A 9,639-nucleotide genomic window follows, 5' to 3' on the forward strand; every position below is an offset into this window, starting at 1 on the left:
GTTTACGGTTCTGCTGCTAGGCTTCTCAAGGACGTGTACTGTTTTACAGTGGTCAGAAGGGCTTTGCAATGTGCTAAGCAAGATGCCTTGAAATGTGTCTGTCAATCATTGTAATATATATGGCAGATACAGGAGGATGCCCACATCATGGTCCCAATGGCAGAGACCGGGGAAAGCGAAAGAGAATATTTATGTAGCTTAGAATACAAACTGCAAAGGGTGTGTATTGTAAACAAAGGAAAAGAGAATATTTATGTGGCTTAGACCCACCACGGCACATGAGAGGGTAATAGTCACTTGAACAAAATTGAGGCTTTCCAGAAAAAAGGATTGGGAGGTCTGGGATTCGAGACTGTTCAGATGAGGTATATTATCTATAAAATAATTATACTCGTGGCCAGACGTGGTGGCTCATATCTGTAATCACAGCACTTCGGGAGACTGAGGCAGGCAGATCACAAAGTCAGGAGGTCAAGACCATCACGGCCAACCCCTCTCTACTAAAAACCCCTCTCTACTAAAAACCCCTCTCTACTAAAAATAAAAAAATTAGCTGGGCGTGGTGGCACATGCCTGTAATCTTACCTACTCAGGAAGCTGAGGCAGGAGAATCGCTTGAACCCGGGAGGCAGAAGTTGCGGTGAGCCAAGATTGCACCACTGCGCTACGGCCTGGCGACAGAGTGAGATTCCGTCTCAAAAAAAAATAAAAATTAAAAAAAAAAAAAGTTACACTCACAAAGTACCTAGCATGTGGCAGACACTGTACTAGGTACTTAAATATTATTTTAAAAATATACAGTTACATATAAGTACATATTGTAATTCTAAAAATTCAACTCATTCAAGTTCCCGTGCTAAGTAAATGACAATTTGAACTCAATTCTCTCTGAATCCAAAGCTCATGCTTTTTCTATTACATTAATTTTCAACCTTTCTGGGTCATTGGCCTCTTTGAGAGTTTGATAGAAGCCATGGGAAGAAAATGCATGTTACCATAAAAATGCAGATGTGTGCATAGATGTAAAACTTGCATAGGATTTCAGAGTGTCCACAGACCTCCCGGGGCCTCAGTTTATTAATCTTATATTGCACATACCGCGATGCCAAGGAAGGCTGACCACATTATCCAAGTGTTCTCACAGGTCTTGCGGCCAGATCCGTGTGGAGACGTGTTTTCTTTAATGCAACCATTAAGTTCCCAAGTCTACCAAACTTACTTCTTGAAAGAAAGTCTTTTTCGCTTGATTAAAAAGAACCCTGTTTTCATTCCTTGCATTCAATAGAAGACTTTTTAGGCAGGCTTATGCTGTCCACAGAGTAACTCTGCCATGATTTTCCTCAAAGGGAATATCATATGTTTGGATTGGGGTTCACTAGAGTCTTAATCTTGTCCAGACAGGCACACCTCCCAATTTAGGATCTTCGTTTCTGCCTCCCATCAGCTTTCCCTTGATTCCTTTATTTTACAGGCTCCTCTGCAACCACCCTCTGTCTCTCTTTGTGTCTAAAAGACAAAATGTGTCTAAAACCTAGGAAAGTGGGGCTCTTTTATAAAGCATTTGATTTAAAATGCAATTTTCTTATATGAAACCAAAATACATTAAAAATTGTGTTATGCTGGGCTCGGGGGCTCATGCCTGTAATCCCAGCACTTTGGGAGGCCGAGGTGGGCGGATCGCCTAAGGTCAGGAGTTCGAGACCAGCCTGGCCAACATGGTCAAACTTCTGTAATCCCAGCTACTGGGGAGGCTGAAGTAGGGAAAATTGCTTGAACCCAGGAGGCAGAGGTTGCCGTGAGCCAAGATCATGCCACTGCACTCCAGCCTGGGGAACAGAGCGAGACTCCATCTCGAAAAAAGTTGTGTTACAATTAAAATGCAGCAGAGAACTTAGAAATAATATATAGTTTTCTTCTAGATGCCAGTGATACCAAAAGGTATTTTTAAAAATTTCTATTTGAAAGCTTACGATATAAGAATCTAGGTAAATGATTTATAATTGTTGGTATGCATACCATTGTTAAACAAACATAAAAAATCTGGCCATTGTAGAATGCTCAAGAAATTACAAACACACACTAATTAGAAAACAAAAATGATCTTAATCCCATCACCCTGAGATAATCCTTGTAACTTATGTGAATAGGATATTCACTGATCTTTTCGCTGTGTGTGCCTGTGTGCACGCACACACAATTGAAATGATTTTAACACGGTGGGCACTTGCATACATTGTCAAAACAAACCCTGTTTTCATATTTATTGACTTTTTCTTTAAGATACAGATAAAACTATAATAATACTAAAAATATTAAATACTGCTACTAATAATAACTATAGTATTAGATTAGATACTTTAAGATGCCCATAAAAATAATGGTATTAGAACTGGATAGTAAGGCTTTTTTTTTTTTAATTTAAACAATGTAAAAGTGATAACTCCTCAATACTGTTTTGACAATGTTTTTCTTTATTTAAATCGTAAGACCACAGACCCTGAGCGCTTGAAAGAAAATATAATTTTTATGAGCGTCGGGTCACAATGAAAACAAACAAAGAATTCAGGAATAATCTGTCAAGTTTCACATTGTCATGCTTACAACTTCACAGCAAACCTTTGGAATTAAATGGTGACATTTCGAGGCTGAGGATCCAGAGCTCCAAAGCCGCCTCCTGTTTTATTTCACTAATATGTTTGAAGAATGTTGGTGGTCTCGTAAGAGAACCTGAAGACAGGGGGGAAACAGTCAACATGAGGGAATAATCCAGGAAAAGTAAACATGATTTCCTTCCTTCTACCAGCAAGTCTAGCTGCTCAGCCAAGATTAGGTTTTCTTTGTGCAAGACATTTCCTGCGGTGCAAAAAGATAATATTAAAACTCTTCATTAAAAAATTGTATCTTCTATATATGTATAGTTCTATATGCTTTTTTTTTTTTTTGGAGACAGAGTCTTGCTCTGTCACCCAGGCTGGAGTGCAGTGGCGCAATCTTGGCTCACTGCAACCTCTGCCTCCCAGGTTCAAGCAATTCTCCTGCGTCAGCATCCCAAGTAGCTGGGATTATAGGCACCTGCCACCATGCCCGGCTAATTTTTGTATTTTTAGTAGAGACAGGGTTTCACCATCTTGGCCTCAAACTCTTGACCTCGTGATCCACTCACCTCGACCTCCCAAAGTGCTGAGATTACAGGCGTGAGCCCCCACACCCAACCTAGTCCTATATATTTTACAAAATATGTTGATTAATATAGTAGGGCATATATGTGTGTGTGTGTGTGTGTGTGTGTGTGTGTGTGTGTGTGTGTGTGTGTATATATATATATATATATATATTTTTTTTTTTTTTTTTTTGAGATGAAGTCTCACACTTATTGCCCAGGCTGGAGGCAGTGGTGCAGTCTTGCCTTACTGCAACCTTCACCACGGGGTTCAAGCAATTCTCTTGCCTCAGCCTCCCAAATAGCTGGGATTATAGGCATGAGCCACAATGCCCGGCTAATTTTTCTATTTTTAATAGAGATGGGGTTTCACCATGTTGTCCAGGCTAATCTCAAACTCCTGACCTCAGGTGATCCTCCTGCCTCGGCCTCCCAAAGTGCTGATACTCATTTTATTTTATTTTATTTTTTCTTGAGACGGAATCTCACTCTGTCACCCAAGCTGGAGTGCAGTGACACTATCTCGGCTCACTGCAACCTCCACCTCCCGGCTTCAAGTGATTCTCCTGCCTCAGCCTCCCGAGTAGCTGGGACTACTAAGGTGCACGCCACCAGACCCGGCTAATTTTTGTATTTTTAGTAGAGATAGGGTTTAACCATGTTGGCCAGGATGGTCTCGATCTCTTGACCTCATGATCCATCTGCCTCAGCCTCCCAAAGTGCTGGGATTACAGGTGTGAGCCACCATGCCTGGCCTGATACATAGTTTATAAACTAATATGTATATGTATATGGGGAGTTAACGGAACTCATATTCATGTATATTTGGGGATGTGTGTGCTCAAAACACTTTTCAGGAGAGGAGTGCATCATTAAAACGGATCACAGCTCATCTTCCCTCAAAATCACTCCTTCAGTGGAATCTTGCAAGGGATTGGTGGCGGAGAATCACATCCTCACTGGAAAATACACTATCTGAAATTGCTCTTTACATGTGTCTTTTTGACAGCTGAACTAACTATCGAATGGAGTCTGGTGGAGGAGGAGGGCCTGTGACCCCACCCCTTTCTCCAGGCTAAGTGAGAGCAGATTCCTTCACTCATTCAGCATTTATCAAGGCCGTTCTGCATGAGCACCCTTGAACACTGTGAGGGAAACAGATCATTAAGACATGGTTCCTATGATAATCAATAATTGAAGGAAAAGTGAAACTCTACTGGAAACGTAGGCTGGGTGCTGGGGACATGCTTAGGAGGGAGCGCTTAGTTCACACGGGAACTGCCAGGAGGTTTCCAAATGGGAGATTTCCATGGGCAATCCTGAGAGCTGGCAGTCCTGGATAAAAAACCAGATAGAGCTATGGAGGCGTTGGGAAGTATTTAGTCTGTTGGAAAAAGCAAATTGTTCAAAGAGGTGGGATCCCAGGCTATTTAGAGTGATAGAAAAAGCCACAGATGGGACTAGAAAGGAGATTATGGAGGTTCTTGAACATCGTGCTAAAGAGTCCAAATAATAGCTCCGTACGATGGTTAGCATCGTCCTCATTTAAAAAAAAAAAAAAAAAGATTGTTTTTTGGCTGGCACTGTGGCTCACGCCTGAAATCCCAGCACTTGGAGAGAATGAGGTGGGTGGATCAAAGGGTCAGGAGTTTGAGACCAGCCTGGTAAACACAGTGAAACCCATCTCTACTAAAAATACAAAAATAATTAGCTGGGCGTGGTTGTGGGCACCTGTAATCCCAGCTGCTCAGGAGGCTGAGGCAGGAGAATCACTGGAACCCAGAAGGCGGAGGTCGCAGTGAGCAGAGATCGCGCTATTGCACTTCAGCCCAGGCAACAGGGCGAGACTCTGAAAAAAAAAAAAAAAAAAAAAATTGAGACAAGGTTGCACTCTGTTGCTTAGGTGGGAGTGCAGTGGTACAATCATGGCTCCCGTAGCCTCAAACTCCTGGGCTCAAGGCACCCTCCCGACTCCCGAGTAGCTGGGACTAGAGGTGAATGCCACAATGCGTGCCTAGCCTCCCCGTTTTTATACATGAAAAAAACTGAGGCTCAGAGAAGCTCAAAGTTACAATGCAAGTATACCACAGAGCTGGCCTTGAATCCAACTTTCTTTCCACTTTAAGTTTATAACAGCAGTTAAAAACAAACATGCAATATAAAAGGCTTTTGTGCATTACTGGTTAATTGTCATGTGCATTTAGAAGAGGTAAGCTGAGCCTGGGAGCCATGGCTCACACCTGCAGTCCCAGCACTTTGGGAGGCGGTGGTGGGCAGATCACGAGGTCAGGAGACTGAGGCCATCCTGGCCAACATGGTGAAACCCCATCTCTACTAAAAATTCAAAAAATTAAGTGGGCGTGGTGGCGCACGCCTGTAATCCCGGCTGCTCTGGAGGCTGAGGCGGGAGGTTGCAGTGAGCCGAGATCCTGCCATTGCAGTCCAGCCTGGTGACAGAACAAATCTCCGTCTAAAAAAAAAGAAGTAAACGGAACCAACTCATAAGACCTTAAGACTTCATAGCTGTATCGGTCCTTTTAAATTAATATGTTTGAAAACCTGCTATGGTGGTCACAATTGCAGCTGTTAAAGACTTAACGACAGACACTGAAACTGTGTGGCCTTCACGTCCCTGGTGTCTGAAGCGGTGCCTGAAGCATATGTTCCATAAATGCAAAGGAAATAAAACTGATTCCATTTTTATTTTAAAGTCTATTAAATTTGAATTCAATCAAGAAAGTTGATTACAAATTGATTGGAAGATGCATACACAAATACATTTGAAACAAATTTATGTCTCTTAATTATGGATTTGAGATGTTATTTATGAAAACTAGGGTCTTTGAATTTCCACTTGATAGCTACCTAATTTTTGCAGTATTGAGAGAGTCCACTGGTGGAAAGTACCCTGGATTAGCAGCTAGATTTAGGTTTTAGATTAGAATCTTTTTTTTTTTTTTTGAGACAGAGTCTAGCTCTGTTTTCCAGGTTGGAAAGCAGTTGTGCCATCTCTACTCACTGCAGCCTCCGCCTCCTGAGTTCAAACGATTCTTCTCCCTCAGTTTCACAAGTAGCTGGGATTACAAGAGTGTGCCACCACACACAGCTAATTTTTGCATTTTTAGTAGAGACGAGGTTTCACTATGTTAGCCAGGCTGGTCTCAAACTCCTGACTTCAAGTGATCTGCCTACCTTGGCCTCCCAAAGTGAGCCACCACACCCAGCCACGTTCGGGTTTGAATCTTGACTCTACACTTTGTTAAACCTTGGATAAATCTTTATTTAACCTTGGACAACTTCTCTAAGTTTCCATTTCCTTATCTGTAACATGGGAATAGTAATACTCCTTTGCAGGATCATTAGAAGTATTAGAGATAAACTCCACAGAAAGTCCATACGTAAAAAGATATGTAAAGATGCATGGATAAGCTATGTACAAAGTCACATAGTAGGTACACAATAAATTGTGGCCATCATCCTTATTTTCTCTTTTAATTTTTTAAAACTCTGTTATACTCCTGACAGTCATTTTGTTGGCTGGACTTTCTAGCTCATGAAACCTGTGCCTATGTTTTATAGTCATATAATTTTCTCAAGGTTGGAACATTAAAATTAAATACAGAATAATCCTGCAGATATGGATAACTTGAGCTCAGCCGTTTCCTATCTGTGAAAATATCGCTATTTAATAACTGATGTCAGAATAGGTTTCGAGCAACCTACAGAATAGTAATGAAGCTGGGTTTAAACAAATGTGTCTGTTTATATTTAATTCCCTCCACTTTCTGATAGAATGAACAGTTTTATTAGAAAATAATCAGCGTGTGGATCTCTTTTCTACACATTTCTTTCCACCTTAACTACCTAGACCCTCTTACTCTGAATGATTCTCATTGACTTCGGTTCTTAACAGATAACAACGAATATTAAACACAGTGGATACCGCATTCTTCATTCTGTGGGGAAACTGATTTGATGGAACAATAGATTTCAAGTTCCAATCTGGGACGGAGTACAGAATTTACAGAAACAAAATAGATAACTCGGCAAAGTAAACAATGTCTTTCGAGGATTTATCATTCCCTCTCCAGAAGGGGCTGGCAGAGTCATTGTTTTGCCATGTATCTGATTTTGTTAGAGATGTAAATCTCAGTTATAAAATCAGTTGAGGACTCAGTTGTGCACCTTGATAAACTGCATGTTTGAGAGCTTCACAGAGTTCCCTACGCTCAGAGCATCCTACTCATCCCCCTTCGCTCAGGAATTTTTCATTAGAGGCTTGAGACATGTGAGTTAATCGGGTGCACGATCCCCATTCTGTTTTTCCTCTAAGCAGGTCTCCTAAGAGCATTCATTTACGCGTTCTATTTCAATAGAGACTTTAACACAAAAAAAAGGTCAAATTATTACCTACGTCATTTTTGTCACCTCTTATTAGAGAAATCTCTGTTGTCAAGTCCCTTCTCACCTGAGAAGTTCGTGTGAGATGAGTTCCAACTTCTTTGCAGTGATCCCTGCTGAAACTCGGCATTCTGGAAATTCTGCATGCAAGTCTCAAGCTGTAGGTGAAAGTTACCTTTTAACCTTCAATCCTCCCTTCACTAAAGACAAGTTTCATCCTTTTCGGTAACAGACATTAGTTAAATTCTAACAGTCTAATTTTTTGTTTGTTTGTTTTTGTATCAGTCATACAACATCCCCAGATGGTTTGCTCTTCTAATAAAAATGAATTTTTTTCTTGGCTGTTTTTTTTTTTTTCTTTTTTTCTTTTTTTCTATAGTGGATCTTGCTATGTTGCTCAGGCTGGTCTTGAACTCCTGGCCTCAAGTGATTCTCTTGCCTTCCAAAGTGCTGGGATTACAGGCATAAGCCACCACATCCAGCCTTGAAAAAGAAATTTTATTTCCTTATTTATTTATTCATTTATTTATTGAGATGGAGACTTTCTCTGTCGGCCAGGCTGAAGTGCACTGGCACCATCTTGACTCACCGCAACCTCCGCCTCCCGGGTTCAAGCAATTCTTCTGCCTCAACCTTCCGAGTAGCTGGGACTACAGATGCGTGCCACCGCATCTGGCTAATTTTGGTATTTTTAGTAGAGATGGGATTTCACCATATTGGCCAGCTGGTCTCAAACGCCCAAATTTTTTTTTTTTTTTTTTTTTTTTTTTGAGACAGAGTCTGGCTCTGTCACCCAGGCTGGAGTGCAGTGGAGCAATCTTGGCTCACTGCAACTTCCACCTCCGGTTCAAGTGATTCTTCTGCCTCAGCCTCCCGAGTAGCTGGGACTACAGGCACATGTCACTGTGCCTGGCTAATTTTTGTATTTTTAGTAGAGACGTGGTTTACCACATTGGCCAGGCTGGTCTTGAACTCCTGACCTTGTGATCTGCCCGCCTCGGCCTCCCAGAGTGCTGGGATTACAGGCATGAGCCACCGCGCCCAGCCAAGAAATTTCTTAAATGGAAATATTCCCTACTGTCACGGGCTTTTGCTTGAGGGCCAGAGTCCACAGGTCTTTACAGAGGGCCTCTGCAGTTCATCCCTGTGGAAGAGAGCAAGGTGGGAGGGCTCAGGGTGTTCCCACGGACCCCTCTTTCCTGCCCACTGGAGCTGACCATCCTAAGTCAAACTGTGGGTCCCGCAAAATTCTATGTACAACCCTGATTAGAGGCCTGGAGAATAGATCCTCTGATTTATAAGAGGCTTTCCCTGACCTCATAGGGGGATTGAGTGTGGGTCCAGAGGCTTGACATTTAAAGGAAAAATGCAACTTGAGCCTTGCAGCTTGAATCTCAGTCAGGACTGCATTTACTCAGGGGCGCTCTTGTTCCTTCTCATCAAAGTCTCCTCTGATGCCTGGTGCATGCCTCCAGCCGTTTGTTCCAATACTTAGCAAGAGTGATCGTCTGTATCCTCTCACTGGTGCCCTCTGTGCCTTTCGTGTCTGGTTTGAAGGGCGATCTTTAGGCAGAATCCCAGAGCAGCTTGTTGACTTCGTTTCACTGGCCTCTCCTCACATTTGGGTTGACTTGTCAACATGATTCCTCTCAGCATTCAGGACTCCAGGACTACAGGTAGAGCTGGACTCCAACCACCTAGCTGTAGCCCCATTTGAAACCTGTGCCGTCTTCAGGGAACTTTCATGGCAGATGGCTTCCTGCTGAGGGAGAAGGTAGAAGTGTCCAGATGCTCTAAAAATTCAAGTTCCCCAACAGGCCACGGTGGCTCACGCCTGTAATTCCAGCACTTTGGAAAGCCGAGGTGGGTGGATCACAAGGTCAAGAGATCGAGACCATCCTGGCCAACATAGTGAAACCCTGTCTCGACTAAAAATACAGAAATTAGCCAGGCGTGGTGGTGCACACTTATAGTCCCAGCTACTCAGGAGCCTGAGGCAGGAGAATCGCTTGAACCGGGGAGGCGGAGGTTGCAGTGAGCCGAGACTGCACCACTGCACTCCAACCTGGTGACAGAGC

This window comes from Saimiri boliviensis, chromosome 4 (genome assembly GCF_048565385.1).
Source record: "Saimiri boliviensis isolate mSaiBol1 chromosome 4, mSaiBol1.pri, whole genome shotgun sequence".
In the NCBI taxonomy this organism is placed as follows: domain Eukaryota; kingdom Metazoa; phylum Chordata; class Mammalia; order Primates; family Cebidae; genus Saimiri; species Saimiri boliviensis.